This window comes from Myotis yumanensis, unplaced genomic scaffold (assembly GCF_028538775.1).
Source record: "Myotis yumanensis isolate MYYU_CA2020_CCGP unplaced genomic scaffold, mMyoYum1.0.hap1 SCAF_5, whole genome shotgun sequence".
NCBI classification, from domain to species: Eukaryota; Metazoa; Chordata; class Mammalia; order Chiroptera; family Vespertilionidae; genus Myotis; species Myotis yumanensis.
This window is the reverse complement of record NW_027223756.1, coordinates 48,855,253-48,872,641: the sequence shown is the minus strand read 5'-3', so window position 1 is coordinate 48,872,641 and position 17,389 is coordinate 48,855,253. Positions and strand designations below refer to the sequence as shown.

At 38.9% G+C, this 17,389-nt stretch overlaps 2 protein-coding genes across 4 annotated transcripts in view; both read left to right on the top strand.

Annotated features, from left to right (window-relative positions):
- MGAT4D (MGAT4 family member D) overlaps nucleotides 1–4,045 on the top strand; it is a 28,702-nt gene extending 24,657 nt beyond the window's left edge. Inside the window, exon 12 of the mRNA XM_070415213.1 lies at nucleotides 3,175–4,045. The gene's annotated coding sequence lies outside the window, so the exon portion shown is untranslated. The remainder of the gene's footprint in view (nucleotides 1–3,174) is intronic.
- Nucleotides 4,046–7,983: 3,938 nt separating this feature from the next.
- The window catches only part of CLGN (calmegin), a 44,521-nt gene continuing 35,115 nt past the window's right edge, over nucleotides 7,984–17,389 (top strand). For 2 of the 3 annotated variants that reach the window (XM_070415210.1, XM_070415209.1), the window contains exon 1: nucleotides 7,984–8,067. The gene's annotated coding sequence lies outside the window, so the exon portion shown is untranslated. The remainder of the gene's footprint in view (nucleotides 8,068–17,389) is intronic. The other variant, XM_070415212.1, reaches the window with a different exon arrangement.

Below are 17,389 nucleotides of genomic sequence, written 5' to 3'. Positions count from 1 at the left end.
AAGCCTCCTGTTAGCTTCAAGCTGCCTGGCTGCCGGCTGCCATCTTGGCTGGCAGTAATTTGCATATCACCCTGATTAGCCAATGGGAAGGGGAGCTGAGGTACGGCTAATTACCATGTTTCTCTTTTATTAGATAGGATGTTAATATTGGTCAGTATGGGTAAATTTTCCCCCCTCTCCCTGTCCCCCACACTACACTTATCCTCATATTTATTTATTAAAATGTAAGAATGAAGGAGGCTTCCTAGGAAGTTTTGGCATATAGGTAGAATTTGTTGGTTTGCAAACTATATTAGTGTATTTGAGTGGCTACGTTTCTATTGTTTTGTGGTGTGTGTGTGTGTGTGTGTGTGTGTGTGTGTGTATGTGTGTGTTTTTCCCTAGTCATTTGAGAGAAGTTGCACCAGCGTGCCAGGATACAGGGTGCTTTGTTCTGGGCACAGGTGCCTGCTCTGGTTATATCAGGCTGCTCATTCACTTTGGTTAGCGAAGACTGGGTGTGTGTGCATTGCCTGAGCCATAAAGTCCGGCTGCTCAGGTTTGGGCGATAAATGCTCCTGACACAGACTCTCATTTCATTCTCACGGTTCACCCAAGTTTAGCTCCCATCTTCCACCAAATCTGCCATCTCCGCTGTTGCCCCCATCCATGTGTCTAGGCACAGATTCCTCATCCCCTCTTTGTCAGTCCGTACTCATCCATTACATTTATACCTCTCATCAATTTGATGAAAGGTCTCCTAGGCTAAGAGCCTCCCTGCATCCTTGACACTTTGGAGTTTCACCTTTTTTGTGTATTTACAGTGGGGCCTTGACTTACGAGTTTAATTCGTTCCGTGACGGAGCTCGTAACTCAAATTACTCGTATGTCAAATCAAAAATTGAACGAGTGAGACACGTGATGCTGGGCTGATGTTGTGGCGTTCACTGTGATGTTTGCTGCGCCAACTAGCGGTGGGGTATCTGAAGCTGGCTCGTAACCCGAATTTCAGCTCGCAACTCAAAGCAAAAAATCGGCCACTCAAAGCAAAAAATCGGCCGAGAGACGGCTTGTATCTCAAAAAACTCATTAGTCGGGACACTCGTAAGTCAAGGCCCCACTGTACTGTCATTTCTTTGAGGTCTAGCCATCCACCATCTTGAACCAAGTGTTTTGATATTTCATTTCAGTTTTTTAGAACTTTTCTTTTTCTAATCCTCACCTGAAGATGTGCTCATTGATTTTAGAGAGGAAGGGGTCGAGAGACAGAAACATCGATGTGAGAGAGAAACTTTGGTCAGTTGCCTCCTGTACATGCCCCAACCAGGAAGGGGAGATCGAACCCACAACCTAGGTATGTGCCCTGACCAGAAATCAAACCTGAAACCTTTTAGTACACGGGACAATGCTTCAACCAACTGAGCCACCTGACCAGGACAGCTTTTTAAAAATTCAATTTTATTAAGTAAAATAGGATTTACTTATGGCCCCGTGGAGATTGTCTTCCTCTTTTCTTTATCCAGGACTAACATTTTTCTGATGTTTTCCTTAATATTCATTCCATAACTCAGTCTTCTTTTTTAAAACACAACTTTATGTAAAATTTTTTCCCTAGCCAGTTAAATTATATATTACACTTCTCAAAAAACTCCTTTTTAAATGTAAGCTATAGTTTAACCAGCAGAAAAAAAAATAGTTTATCTCTATCTACCTTGTAGTTCAAAAATAATTTAATGAAACAAAATTTATCTTAGTGATAATTTTTTTTAGTTTCTGAAATGTAAAAATCTTGCCCATTTTCAGTTTAAAAGTTCATTATCATTTTATGTTCTACATCTATAATAAACTTGCAAAAATTTCTTTTGGAACCAACTAAAATATTTCAGTATCAATAATTTCTGAAAGCAGTGGAATTTATATAATTTGATAAGCTTCCTCCTACATGAGAAGTCATTTTCCTTTCACTGCAGTGGAAGCAGTTGAATTAGTATAATTTGCTTTTGCTTCCTCCTACATGAAAAGTAATTTTCCTTTTACTGCATTGCTCTGGGCATAGGGCAAAGTATTTGCCACATAAAATAAAGGACTTCCAGTTACTTTGAATTTCAGTTAAGTAATGGCTTTTTTGTGTGTGTGACACATTTGTTTTGTTATTGTTGCTAAATCTAAGCATAGTTGGAGGTGATGGAGGGAGCCATAAGTTTATGCCCTTGACTTGTATTAACCAATGACATATGGAATGTTTGCATTTTCTTCAAAACTTTTAAAAATAAAATAAAATGGAGGTTTAAAATATTTGTACCTTATCTACAGCAGTTTGTTGGCTGTAATAACAATCCAACAATACAGATTTCCCAGTGGTGGAAATCTACTTTTAATCATTTTAACACCAGGACAATATTAAAACTAACATTGTCTCATATATAACTCATAAGAGTTATATCTTTTGCCAATGTAAAGTTATCTTCTCTATTTAATTGGTGGAAGTGTCAAAAAGACAGAAAAATGAAAGAATATAATCAAGTATTTGTCATGAAAATAATTACATCCTCATGAATTAATATTTCTAGATGTTACAGTTTTATATATTTTTATTTTTTTTCAATTATGGTTTACACTCAATATTATTTTGTATTAGTTTCAGGTGTTCTGCATAGTGGTTAGATGATCATATACTTTACGAAGTGTCCCCCCGATATTTCTAGTACCCACCTGGCACCATACATAGTTATTATGATATTACTGACTTTATTCCCTATGCTGTACTTTACATCCCTTGTCTATTCTGTAACTACCAATCTAATTCTCAATCCTTTCACCTTTTTCACCCATTGCCCCAACACCCCTCCCATCTGGCAACCATCAGTCTTTTCTCTGTATCTATGAGTCTGTTCCTGCTTTGTTCATTTATATTGTTCTTTAGATCCCACAAGTACTGTAAGTGAAATTATATGGTATCTGTCTTTCTCTGACTGACCTCTTTCATTTAGCATAATACTCTCTAGGTACACCCATGCTGTTGCAAATGGTAAAATGTTCTTTTTTATGGCCAAGTAAACTCCATTGTATATAGGACCACAGCTTTTTTTGTCCACTTGTCTATAGATGGGCACTTAGGTTGCTTCCATTTGAAAGAATATATCCACCCCTATGTTCATTGCAGCATTATTTACAGATTAGTTATTTGTATTTCAGGAAATACGAAGCTGACCATAACAAGAAGAAACTCTGTAATACCTTGGGACCTCAGAAACTGTGCTTTCTAAATGGCATCTTTCAGACATTGTAATAATGAAAGTATATAATTATATAGAAAAGGAGAAAACAGTGAGCAAACTAGTGGACTTGAAAGCATTAAACTCTCTCTTATGTCAAGAAAAATTAGAACATTTATTTATGATGTTTATACTCTTACAATTTAATATTAAAATAGTAAAGGCAGGGAAGCTTTTAAAAATTGAGAAATGTATTTTGTTGACTTAGATAGTGATGCTATTACATAATCTCAATAAATAGCTAAAAGCTCAGAAACTTGACACTGTCATGGACAGGTTCAGTATGAATTGGTGTATGTTCTAATACATTTTGTGAAGACATCTAAAGAAACAGAAAGCAAAAGTTGAAGCAAGCCAGGGTCTGACAGCGCCATAATATCTTCTTGTTTTTTAAATAATGTATTTAAAATGATAAACTTATGCCTAAATGCCATTTGATCTGATTACCAAACATCTTGATATTATATATTCTAATAGTCATTCAGTTCTAAAGATTTCATACTTTCTCTTATTATTACCTTTTTAACTCATTGGTTATTTGGGAATGTGCATGGATTTTTAAAAGTATATACTGGTTTGCCATATTTTATTGTTGATTGCTTATTTAATTACATTGTTAGAGAACCTTATGTAATAAAATTTGAGAACTGTCATGAATTCTTATGTTTCATACAAATTTGAAAAGAATGTATAGTCTCTATATGCATTTTAAAATATGTTGCACTAATTTGTTTTTATAAATGTATTATGCTTTTAAAATGTATTCTTAAAATATTCCTATTTATTGGGTACAGGGCTCCCTTATGTCAGCCTTTTAAATTTACTTGTTCAACTCTTTTAAGTCCTTACTAATTTTTGTCTGCCTGGTCCATCAATTTCTTATAGGAGTCCATTAAGATCTACTATTCTCCTTGTTATTCTATTGAGTTTTAGTTTATTTATTTTGGTAAATAATGAGATATTTCCTCCTTTTTATCCTTTGTCAAGTATGAAAATCTGAATTCATACTGCTGTTTTATCCTTGAGTGCCAAAAATGCACATTTATCTCAGTATGAAGTGTATTACATACCAATGTATAAAGAGAATATGCAAGATGAACTGTTCATGTCTCCATTTCATTCTCACCTTTTAGAGGAAAAGAAGTTATATCTCAAAGCTGGTGAGGGGGAGAGAAAAAGACATTATATGTATCTTAAAAATTTTTAAATTTGACTTAAATTGTGAATTTTTAAAATTAAATTTGCCAGAGCACATTCCAGGCTAATATGAAAAATTAAAGCTAAGTCCAGGTACAGCATTTTTTGAAAGGATGGCAACATTCCTTGTAAAGGTGCCTACTTGGACTTCATAGTCTACCATCCAAGACTCAAACAAAACTCCTGAAGGGGTGGGACAATAAAGTGGAACAGTATTAAAGGATGCTGTCCGACATATCACTGACTGTTACTGAAAAGCTGAGATGATTCCAAAGGAATGGCCCTCAGAAAGAGGCATTTGAATTCTGACCAAAATACCCTGAGAGTGGCAGATGCTAGAAGGAAAAGAAAAAAAAAGAAATTAAAAGACAGCCTTAAAGATTTAACCCCCTAGCTGCTGTCCTTAATGAACTGATTGCAGAATAAGAGTTTTGGTGGTCAGCACAAAGCATTTCTAGAAAACGTTCCTAATGTGACCAGGAAAGATGTCCCCGCTTCCATCTCCATCCCTACTGCTCCCAAATGCTGGGTGTTTGGAGGATCTCACTCACCTGCAGGGCCTCTGGTCTGAGGTCAGAGGGAGGGGAGATTTGGAGAACCTTAGACACTCATCTAGGATATAGCAGAGTAAATACTTATTGGTTGGTTTGGGCATTTGGTTTATAGCATTCATACTGATTTTGCTTCTTAAAAATCACTTTTTCTTCAAACCTACACATGAAGGCAAATTATGTGTTTAAGCCTCTGACTCAATATAGCAGATAAGTTTGTAAAAACCACATTCAGACCAGATTTAGTGAAATCTTTTTTTCTTAAACACCTTTTTTCAAGTGAAAAGAAGTTCTGCAAACATTGAGACATAATTGAAATTCTGTTGCCAAAATGTCTCTCAGGTATTGAGATAAGCTAACAACACCTGCACTATTTACTATTGAAGTAACTAGTCATATGGTAATATTACTAATAGTAGTAGCAATTGTAAATGTGGTCACACCCATGGGTAGAAGGGAAAGAGAGACCCTCTACTAACTGGGGTGTGTAAAACTATCTTGAGGTTTGTTGTATACTCTTATCTGGACCTTCCACCCTCTGGCAGAATTGCAACAATTATGAACAAACTAGAGGCCTGGTGCATGAATTTGTGCATGGGTGGGGTCTGGCCGGCCCGCCCTGATGGGGGGGAGGGGCCTCAGGCGGTTGGTGGCAGGCCCTGCCCCTGATCGGGGTGTTGGGCACTGATTGGGGGCCGGGTTGGCCAGTGGGGTGGGGGTGCAATGGGGACCCGGATCAGGCTGGTTGGCTGCCGCAGTGCACATCACAGCCACCGGTCATTCTGGTTGTTCTGCCTTTTCGGTCACTGGGCTTTTATATATATAGATAATGGGAACTAAATCTGGGCAGGCTTTTCCCATTGAAACCATCTTCTTATTTTTTCCCCCTTTAATTACCTTGACATCTATTTTTAGATGGTGTGTTGATATTAACAGCCAACCAAAGGCAATTAATTATATGAGGAAGTTTATATGAGCCAATAGGTTTTTGTTTTGCTGGTATTTTCTTTTTTTAAAAGGTGATAAAATGAGTGATTTCTTAGGAAAATGCAGTTTACCTAAATTGATGCAAGTAGAGAGAGAAAGCTTAAACCAATCAATATTCATAGAAGAAAAAAAGTTTTTGAGAAATAACAAAAAAAGCACAAAGAGGTACCAGACCTAGATTGTTGCACAGGGAGATTCAAGTACACTTTCAGAAACCAGGTAGTCCCAATATTTTAAATTTGTTTCAGAATAGCAAATAATGAAAGATTTACAAATTATTTAATTGAGTAGGTATATCATGAACACCTAATCCTGATGGTAGCACAAAAAGAAAGCCACAGACCTATATCATTTATGACAATTGATATAAAAATCTTAAATGCAATATTAGAAGTAGATTCCCAAACTAGTAGGAAAATAACACATCATAACCAGGTGTTTTGCTTTTTTTTAAACCAGTAGTGCAAGAATCAGATTAGGATTCTGTTAGAAAATTTGTTAATAGAGCATACAATACTAATGAGTCTGAGGAGAAAAATATGATTACCTTCACAGATGCTAAAAAAGCCTTTTAAAAATTCAACAGCTACTTCCTATAAAAAATTAAATTGCAGTGAATAGATACTTAACATGATAAAATTAAAATTGCCAGATAAATTACACATATGGAAATGTATGTACCAAAATTATTTGTTGATATAAAATTAGAACCTTGGGTATCCTGTATTTTAATTTGCTATACTGGCAATCATAGATAAAATGTACAAGCCTCATCCTAAAGATGGTTCTTACTTAATGGAGAAATAGTAGAGGCATTTGCACTGAGATCAGAAATATGGCAAGAATTTTTAGTTTTCAGCTTCTTCATTGCAAACTTTGAATATATCCTTAAGAAATTATTTCCAGCAAGTAGAATTGTCTTGGTTATGGGCCACAGAATTATGCTGAATAATAAAAGTTGGAAAGACTGAAGAGAGAAATACTACTATAAAGTACCTCAAGTTAAAAAATAATCAGTAAACACTATCCAAACACACTCCAAAAGGTGACAGCATCAAAAGTCTAGAGTTGGTAGCCTTATTACTGATGCAATGTGAAAAATGTTCCCTGACACTGATGCCTCGCCAATAATTAATTACATATTGTGCATGGATCGACATCAAGCTCAATCTGAGACTCTTCAACAGGGTTATCACAAGTCAATAAATATTTTATTCTTCCAATAAAATTGAATCGTGATTATAGCAAGTTCAAAGTCCAGATTTCCTACGAAATATAAGTAGTAAAAGCTGCATGATCCAACATCTAGGGGTCAAAAAAGAAAAAAACATTCAGTAGTATATTTATGCTATATTTTTATGTTTAGTGTGCTGGTTGAAACTACAGGTTCTGAAAGAGACAGGCCTGTATTTCAACCCTGTTATTTCCACATTTACTAGTCAAAGGCTCTGGCAAGCAAATGATCTTCAGTTTCTTTACCTGGATGGTTGTGAAGGTTAAATAAGATCTTGCAAAACCCCTTAAGAGTACAGCAAGCACAATACATGCTAGCAATTCATAAAAGTGTTTCAGAACAAAACACGACAATGCATTTATTATGTTAACATCTAATATATCTATATTCATCACGCACACGAAATAGGACGCCTTCCTGCTGACCCCAGTCTCCTCTCCGGACCTAAACAGCTGCAGGAAAAGCCTGGATGCTGTTCAAAACCTGATGTACATGGAATTCAGGACCCTAAGATGCGCACCAGGAGGCAGAACCCCACCGTTTGCAGAAAGGGCAGGCGCCGGGCGGGAGGGAGAGGTTGCGGAGCTCATCACGAAGCATCCCTCCCCTGCGGACCCGGGGGCCGAGCCCGCGCATCCCGGTCGGGTCGGGCCGTTGAGCCCGCGGAGCAGGTGCGCGCGGCCCGCCCTCCGCCGCCGCCTCCCGCGCCGGGCCGCACGCGCAGGCGCAGTTAGCAGTCGCTGCTGGGCGGCCGCGGGCGGGACTGGTCTGGGAGACGCGGGGACCGAGTGGCAGCGACTCGGACATATGAGCTGCCACTGCCGAAAACGGGCCCGCAACACAGGTGCGTGGGCACAGGCCGCCTCCCCGCTGCCCCTTGCGCTCGGCGGGGATGAGGAATCGAAATCATTGCTTTCTGCCCCCGGGAGCGGGGGAGGGGGGCTGGGACGCACCCCTTTGGCGACCCGCCAGGCTGAGCTGCTGGGGCAGGTGAGGGAGCGGCGTGGAGATCGGGGTGGGGCGCCGCGGCCAGTTCCCGGGCGGCTCTCCCGGCCTTGGGAGGAGGAAGGTCAGCCCGGCGGCGGGAGTTGGTGCCGCCAGGGTCCGTTGGGTCCCGAGGAACCGCCGTGTCCACCTGCTGCGCCGGGGTCGGGAGGACGCGGGGTGCCAGGTGCCCCCAGCCCGGGCGGTCCCCGAGGCGGAGCCCCTGGAGCCGAGGCCGTTGGTCCAGCGGTTACCCTTCCAGCCCGTTCCACGCTCGAGCCCGGCTGCCGAGGGGTGTAAAGGGGTCGCGGGGGGCGCTGCTCGTCCCACCCGCTACATCTCCCCAAAATGGGAGCCAAACCAACATTGGCTCGGCCTTCGCCATCCCCGCCCCTGTGAAGGCGAAAGGACCCCGCCCTGGGCTCCGGGCCACTCCCTGGATGCGCTGCCTGGAGCCGGCGCTGCCGCTGGGGACCAGCCGTGCACTTGGGTGACATCCAAAGGAGCCCTAATGACTAGGGACTCATTATCTCCCAAAGCCTGTTTATGATCAATCAGATGCTTTAGCCGATTGTATTTATAACATTTCCCCAAGGAACAAGGAGGGGGCATTTGCTTGGGATTTAAAAAGCAAAGGAACTCTGGGGGTGGGGGTGGGGGGAGAAGAAGTCTCAACTTAGGAAAGAGTTCATTTATATTGAGACGTTTTGATGCACAAGAGCCATTAAAGCCCCCGTCTAGCCTTAAGATTTTGCTGGCTTCAGCATTGTACATCACCCTAGGTCACTTAATCACGCCGGGTAAGCCCTCCTGTTGGTGATTGTAAGTTTGATTTTTCAGTTGACACAGTTTTGCCTTCAGATCTAATTGGGTTCGATCTTCCAGTCACATTTACACCTTATCCCTAAATCCTTAGAACAAAGTCTTCTATGTTGTTGATACAACAACATAGTTAATTATCATGTGTGTAAATGGTGTATATTGATGGCTCTGAACAAATTGAACAGTGCAGTAAATTAGCCTTATTTCTTATTTTCAGTACCTAATAAGTTTTAGTGCGCTTAAATAGAAAGCTAGAATTGTTAACCTTCATGGGCCATTAGGTCACCTAATTTAACCCTTTTACATGACCAGTGATAAAACAGGCCCAGAGCAGTTTTAACCCATTGCCTTTTTATTTTTAATTATTTTTTATTATTTTTTAATATATATTTTTATTGATTTTTTATAGAAAGGAAGGGAGAGGGATAGAGGTAGAAACATCGATGAGATAGAAACATCGATCAGCTGCCTCCTGCACACTCCCCACTGGGGACGTGCCCGCAACCAAGGTACATGCCCTTGACCGGAATCGAACCTGGGACCCTTGAGTCCGCAGGCTGATGCTCTATCCACTGAGCCAAACCGGTCAGGGCCTTTTTATCTTTTTAAAATATATTTTTATTGACTTCAGAGAGGAAGGGAGAGGGAGAGAGACAGAAACATCAATGATGAGAGAGAATCATTGAACGGTTGCCTCCTGCACACCCCCAACTGGGGATGCGCCAGCAACCCAGGCACCTCCTGCACACCCCCAACAGGGGATCAAGCCAGCAACCTAGGCATGTGCCCTTGACCTGAATTGAACCTGGAACCCTTCAGTCTACAGGCCGACACTCTATCCACTGAGCCAAACTGGCTAGGGCTAACCCGTTGCCTTTTTAAAAATAGGACTAGAAACCTTGCCATGGTGCCAGTTCAGTGTGTTTTCTATCCCATTCTGTAGATGAGTTCCCAAAGCTGCACGACAACTAAAACTTTAAATAATAGTGATTTTCAAATACTGTTTTTGAGGCACACTAACGTTGGACGAGTCCCCAGCCCGCCATTAAACCTGAATAGTAAAAAGGCATATAAGAATAGCACATAGGAAAGCATGAATATGTTAAATAGGCGAGTGTTGAAGAGAATGACAGAAATGAGTCTTAAATGGGCAGAATTTATGCTGAGAACTACAGAGAACTATTGAGCATTTTTATGAACAGCGAAATAAGTGTTGCTTTTTAAAAGAAAATTCATGCTAGAAGGTGGAGGATGGATTTGAAGGTTGGCAAGACTGGAGTTGAAGAGGCATAGTGGGAGTTTACTTCTCCTTTTCAGAAAGCACGGCTTCCTTTCCCATCCTTAAGGCTGTGGCACGGGGACAGAGAGAAGCACTTAAGAAATACCCACATGTATTTAGTTACCAATGACTAGTTTTAAGATAATGGTTGACTGGAGGTGCAGTTAGTGGGAGAAGGGAATTAAGGAGATAGAGAAGCAGGCTTGGGAGGAAAAACCAAGTTCAAATTAATGGAAGCTTTGGGACATTCTTTTTTTTTTTCTTTAATATATTTTATTGATTTTTTACAGAGAGGAAGGGAGAGGGATAGAGAGTTAGAAACATCAATCAACTGCCTCCTGCACATTCCCTACTGGGGATGTGCCTGCAACCAAGGTACATGCCCTTGACCAGAATCGAACCTGGGACCCTTGAGTCCGCAGGCCGATGCTCTATCCACTGAGCCAAACCAGTAAGGGCACTTTGGGACATTCTTGAAGATGGATAATGATTTGAATCTAAAGAGGAAGTGACCTCTGAATAAGATTTGAGAGTTTTAGCTAGCTTTTATAGCTAGAAGCCAAGTATGTTTTGCTAATGACTGTAAGTTTAGTGTCTGATATATGCCTGGCACATATTGATGATCACAAGTATGTGTGAATGATGAAATGTATTATCTACTGGCTAGACTCCTCTGAATTTCTGGAAACATTAGCTATCACCAAACGAGTAAATTCTGTAGCATGCTACTTTCTTCTGTGAGAAAACAGCTGCATTTTAAGACAAGTCTTGCAGCTTCTTTGGAAGAAGGCTACCTGCCAATAGTGTCACTGTTAACCTGCCTCTTCACCTCATTTGTGATTCTTCAAAGTCAATTTTTAAGAATACCCTTTAATTTTGGTGAAAATTTGTCCACTTTTATTTTTGTGATGTAGTAACACAAAACTTTTTAATTTTTCTGTTTATTATCTTTTCTAGAAAAGCAAATTATGAATTGAGTTGTTCAAATGCAGCATGTCCATAGCAAGATTATGAAATAACTCATAATCAGAGACGGTTTTTCATAAATGTAGAGTAGAATTTTAAAATATGATTAATTCTCCATATTAAACCAGATCATAAAACAGCAAACTTCCTAGACCATTATATTCCTACTCTATAGAAATGCCTTCATTTTGTTGTTTTAACAATGTTCTAATAAACTTTAGAAGACCAATATCAGAAGCATTGCCATAACTATTTATCTGTCTTAAAACCATAAAGACATCTATTGTGTAAGGATTCAGTTCATAAATTTTTCTAGGAGTTAAATTCCAGAAAAGATTTTTACCTCCAAGGAGCCTGTAGTAGACTTTTATAGTGAATACTCCCTCATTTTATTTCTGTTTTTCCCCAATTGCTTAGAAACCCTTTTGCTAAATTTGTTGCTGCCATACTGCTAAGAGAAAATTCTCCTAGTTGGTTGCTTAGAAACATCTCTTTTCCTCCTTCCTGGAACCTTCTCCCTCCACCTCTCCTCCCCATCACTTATGCATTCATTCATTTATTTCATACACATGTTCCTATTTATCATGTTCTAGCACTCTTTGGGACACTATGAATACAGAAATGATAGAGAATTCCAGTGCTGGGTGAGCTTATATCTATGTCTGTTTTGTTTTTTGCAAGTTGCCCCAAGCTATTATTTTGGAGCTATGTAGAAATAGTATAATCCTAAATAAATAAGAAAATGTATCATTATGATGTTTACGTAAAAAATGAGCAAATGATGCTATTTAGTCAATTTTAACTTTAGTGTGTAGCTATGGTTTTAAAACCCAGTGCAGATTTATTCACAGATTCAGGATTTCAGTTCTCATCATTTCACTAATCTTAGACCTTTAGTAGTTTCTCACTTTTATAACATTAGATCCAGGCTCCTCGAATATTTTGTAGCACTTTGTTGCCTAAACTGCCAGAAAGTTGTATTTCCAATGATTATTTCTGCTAATTATGGTTCTTTCCCACTTTCTGCTGTATTTCTTAAGGAATTTTTGTTGTTTATAGGTTCTTCTGATTTAGGAAAATATACCCAGTTTTCGTTAAGAAGTGTATTAATAAATGTAATTCAAAAAAATAAAATAAAAAAAAGCCACCTCAGAGGCCTCACATGGTTTCTGGTGTTCCTGAGGAGTGGATGGCTGTGATGGTTAATTGTATGTGTCAACTGAACCACAGTGTGCCCAGATATTTGATCAAACACTGTTCTGGGTGTGTCTGTGAGGGAGATTTTGAATGAGATTACATTTGAATGTTAGAATGAGTAAAGCAGATTGCCCTTCCCAATGTTGGTGGGCCTCAGCTAATCAGTTGAAGGCCTGAATAGAACAACAACAACAAAAACACAACCCCTCCTGCCTGTATTTAGCTGGTACTGCAGTCTTTTCCTGCCTCTGAACTCAAACTGAAACCTTGGCTCCTCTTGGGTCTTGAGCCTGCTGGCTTTCAGACTGGAATTTACACCATTGGTTCTTCTGGCTTTCAGGCTTTCAGGCTTTCAGACTCAAGAGTAGAAATGCAAAACAAGCTTTTCTGGGTCTCCCTCTTAACTCCACTTCACACCTAACTCCAAAGAAAATATAATATAGTGTTGTCCCCTGGAAAAAGAAAAAAACAACTTCATGATCAGCTAGCAGTCTCTCTCACACTTTACAACAAATATTGGGGATCCTATGATTGTCTTATTTTTAGTGCCCTAGCTACCTCTGCTGTGGAATTGAGCCTTACTTCAATACCAGTAAATGAACTACACTTTATAGTTTGTGATTTGGAGTTCTCAGTGGAAATTTATTAGGGCTTCTCGGTGATGTTGGTGAAGTTCTTTGAGGTATATTAGTCTGCTTGGTCTCGGTTTCAAAAATTAGGGAGAATGGTATGTCAATGGACAAAGTTACTTATACTTTAATTTGTTATTGATTAGCCCAGAATCATGGCAGAGAACTTACATGAGATCAATGGTACATGAAAATGAAGGCACACATGATATTTGGTAATTTCAGCAACTTGTATGGAGTGAGAAATACACAAGAAGCATAGAACCCTGGGCTTGCTATCTTTTATATGTTTATAAGGAGGGAAGATGGTAGAATCAGCACTAAATGTTTTACCTTATACCATATAAACAAATTCTTGCTGCACTAAAACTGCATAGCTCAGAACAACCATATAGATCAATACAGAAACAAAAGACTTGAACAATACTATAAACTATTTGGACATAATAGGACACATAAAGAACACTCCACCTAATAACAGCAGAAAGAAAAATGGATACCAATTTATTGAAAGAAATAATACCAATCTTTCTCTAACTCTTTTAAAATATTTAAGAGGAGGGAATAATTCTAGACTCACTCGATGAGGCAGCATTACCCTGATATCAAAACCAGACAGAGACTCTGTAAGAAAACCTCAGGCCAATAACCTCTATGAATATTGATGCAAATACATGTTTTTCTTAAATGCACATGTAATATTCTCTAAGATAGACTGTAGGTTAGGCCATAAAACATGTCAGTAAATTTTTAAAAATCAAAATCATATAAAGCATCTTTTTCAATTATAATATAATGAAAACAAAATCAGTAGCAGAAGGAAAACAGGAAAATCCACAAATGTGTGGAAATTAAACACCACACTCTTAAACAACCAAAAAGTCAAAGAGAAAATCACAAGGAAATAATAAAATATCTTGATATAAATGAAAACAAAAACACAACATGCCAAAACTTATCAGACACAGTGAAAGCAGTGCTAAGAAGGGAACTCACAGCTGTATATGCTTATATTAAAAAAGAAATATTTCAAATTAACAAACTAACTTTATATCTTAAGAAAGTAGAAAAACCAAAGCTAGCAGCAGGACAGAAATAATAAACATTACATGATAAATGGAATAGGTCATCTATAATAATAAAAGCATAATATGCTAATTAGACTGGGTGACCATCCAGACAAAGCCGGGGCTGCGAGGGAAGCTGGGGTTCTGGGTGCCAGAGGGAAGCCGGTGCCAGCAGCCGGGGGAAGGAAGGCTTACTCTTGCATGAATTTCGTGCATTGGGCCTCTAGTAGGTAAAAATAGAGAAAACAGTGAAACCAAGGGTTGGTTCTTTGAAAAGATCAACAAAATTAACTAACCTTTAGCTAGATTGAATAAGCAAAAAAGGAAGACTCAAATAATTAAAATCAGAAATTAAAGAGAGTACATTTCTACAGATATAAAGAGAATATTATGAACAGTTATATGACAACAAACAGGACAACCTAGATTAAATGGACAAATTCCTAGACACACATAACCTATTAAGATTAAATCATGGTGAAATAGAAAATCTGAAAAGACTGGAAGGTTATTGAATCAGTAATCAGAAACCTCCCAATTCACTGGTGAATTGTACCAAACATTGGAAAAAACTTAATTCCAGTCCTCTTCAAACTCTTCCAAATAATTAAAGAAGGAACACTTCCAAACTTACTCTATGAGTGCCGCAATAGCTTGATAGCTTTTAGAGAAGAAACTACAAGAAAACTACAGAAAAATATCCCTAATGAATAGGGATGCAAAAATTGTTACCAATTAAAATGACCAAGTCTATTCCTGGGATTTATTCTTAGAATGCAAGGATGGTTCAACATATGAAAATCGATCAACATAAGACACCACATTACTAGAATGGAGACAAAAACCCCACATGATTATCAATTCATGCAGAAAAAGGATTTGACAAGATTCAGCACCCTTTTATAAAAAACTAGGGGCCTAGTGCACGAATTTGTGCACCTTGAAAGGAACTGTGGACTGCAAGGCTGTGGTGGACACATGGGTGGGTCTCAACCCATTCTCCGCACCCCCGCCTGGCCCCTCCCACCATGGCCCCTGGTCCCCTGTCTGCCAGCAGTGCCGCTCCCACCGTCGCCACTCCCACGCACTGACGGTGCTGGCCCCGCTTGCACCCGCTGACGGTGTGAAGCAAGTGCCTGGAGGACTGTGGTGCAAGGGAGCAAAGAATTTTCAGTAACCACCAGAGTCTCACCCTAATAACAGAGATCGGCGCCCCACCTTGGTCTGGTGCCCTCCATCCTGCTCCACCATCCAGCCACGGCTGATGCCTGCCATGTTCCACGTGTGCCCCCTGGTGGTCAGAGCATGTCATAGCGACTGGTTGTTTGGTTGTTCTGCCGTTTGGTCTATTTGCATATTAGGGTTTTATATATATAGATTCTTAACAAACTATGAACAACAACAAAAACTCTCTCACAATAATAAAGGCCATGTATGAAAAGTTAACATCATACTCAATGGTGAAGACTGAGAACTTTTCCTCTAAGACAATGGTTCTCAACCTTCCTAATGCCGCGACCCTTTAATACAGTTCCTCATGTTGTGGTGACCCCCAACCATAAAATTATTTTCGTTGCTACTTCATAACTGTAATTTTGCTACTGTTACGAATCGTAATGTAAATATCTGATATGCAGGATGTATTTTCATTGTTACAAATTGAACATAATTAAAGCATAGTGATTAATCACAAAAACAATATGTAATTATATATGTGTTTTCCCATGGTCTTAGGCAACCCCTGTGAAAGGGTCGTTCAACCCCCAAAGGGGTCGCGACCCACAGGTTGAGAACCGCTGCTCTAAGATATGGAACAAAATAAAGGATGCCTGCTTTTGTCACTTCTATTCAACATAGTATACGTTTTCCCCACTATCTGAAAGTAGATTTTTTCCTATGAAACCTTTCACAAGTCAAACTGGTGTAAAGCAAAGGGTACCCCCCTGCCACACACACTTTTTGAAAATGGGATACCTGTACTGGAAGTCCTAGCTAGAACAAGTAGGCAAGAAATAATAAGACCTCTAAATTGAAAAGGAAGAAGTAAAATTATCTTTATTAACAGGTAATATGACCTTATATGTAGAAAAACCTAAAGATTCCACACACACACACACACACACAACCCAAAACACCTGTTAGAACTAATAAAGAAATTGTAGTTGCCAGGGACTCAGGAGAGGGGGGAATGTGGGAGTTCCTGGATGAGTATGGTTTTAGTTTTGCAAAAAGGAAAAAGTTCTGCAACTTAGTTGTATAACTGTGTGAATATACTTAACACTACTGAACTGAACAGTTAAAATTGGTTTAAATTATAACTTGTAGGTTATGTACATTCTACCACAATTAAAAAAGTTTAAACTGCGCAGATTAGTTACTTCAAAGATCCAGGCCCGGCAATATCTTACTTATTTTTTTAAAAAACAATGTGTGACAAACCTCACAGTTTTGTTTGGAGCTTGATGGCATGTTCACACCATAGTGTAATAGACTTTAAAGTGATACACTGAACTTCATGATGTAATTGTCAGCTGGTGTATCACTGAATAATGTTAGAACACTGAAGAATTAAGCAGAAACCATTAGGTCTATATTTCTACTTTTTTTTTTTAAGAAAAAAGAATAAATAGCAACAGGTAACTTGGAATATTTTTCTTAATGGAGACTGTTATAGAACTGCATTGTCTACAGAACAGTTTGCGACCACTTGCAGTTTATTTTTAAGTATTTCACTTGTATAGTAAGGTAGATATGGCTATTTTGGGGTAAATATCTTCATAGCTTAATACTACTAGTAATCTAAATTTTGGAAATTTCTAGGAGGTTTGAAAATGCATGCTGTTAACATTTTTGTGATTTCTTTCCATTGCTTTATCAGTAAACATAAGGCAGTGGGTAAAATTAAAATAAGAGGTAGCATGGCATGTTGATGTAATGTTTTTGGATGGTTTCTAATCATGTGACTTTGACCAGTTTTTTAAATCTTTCTGATTCCAGTTTGTAGATTAGAGGTGATAATGCCCACCCTGTTTATTTCCTGGGTTTCCCATTAATTCTTCCACGGCGGGCCAGTACACCAGAGCTCACACAAAGCACTTAGGACATTTTTATCCCCAACAAATTAATTATTAAGAACCTAAAGTACGTATGTGTTCATTTTGAAGAAGATATGGGTCTAAAGTGATTTTAATGTTCATTATTACTGCTATTATTAATTTATGC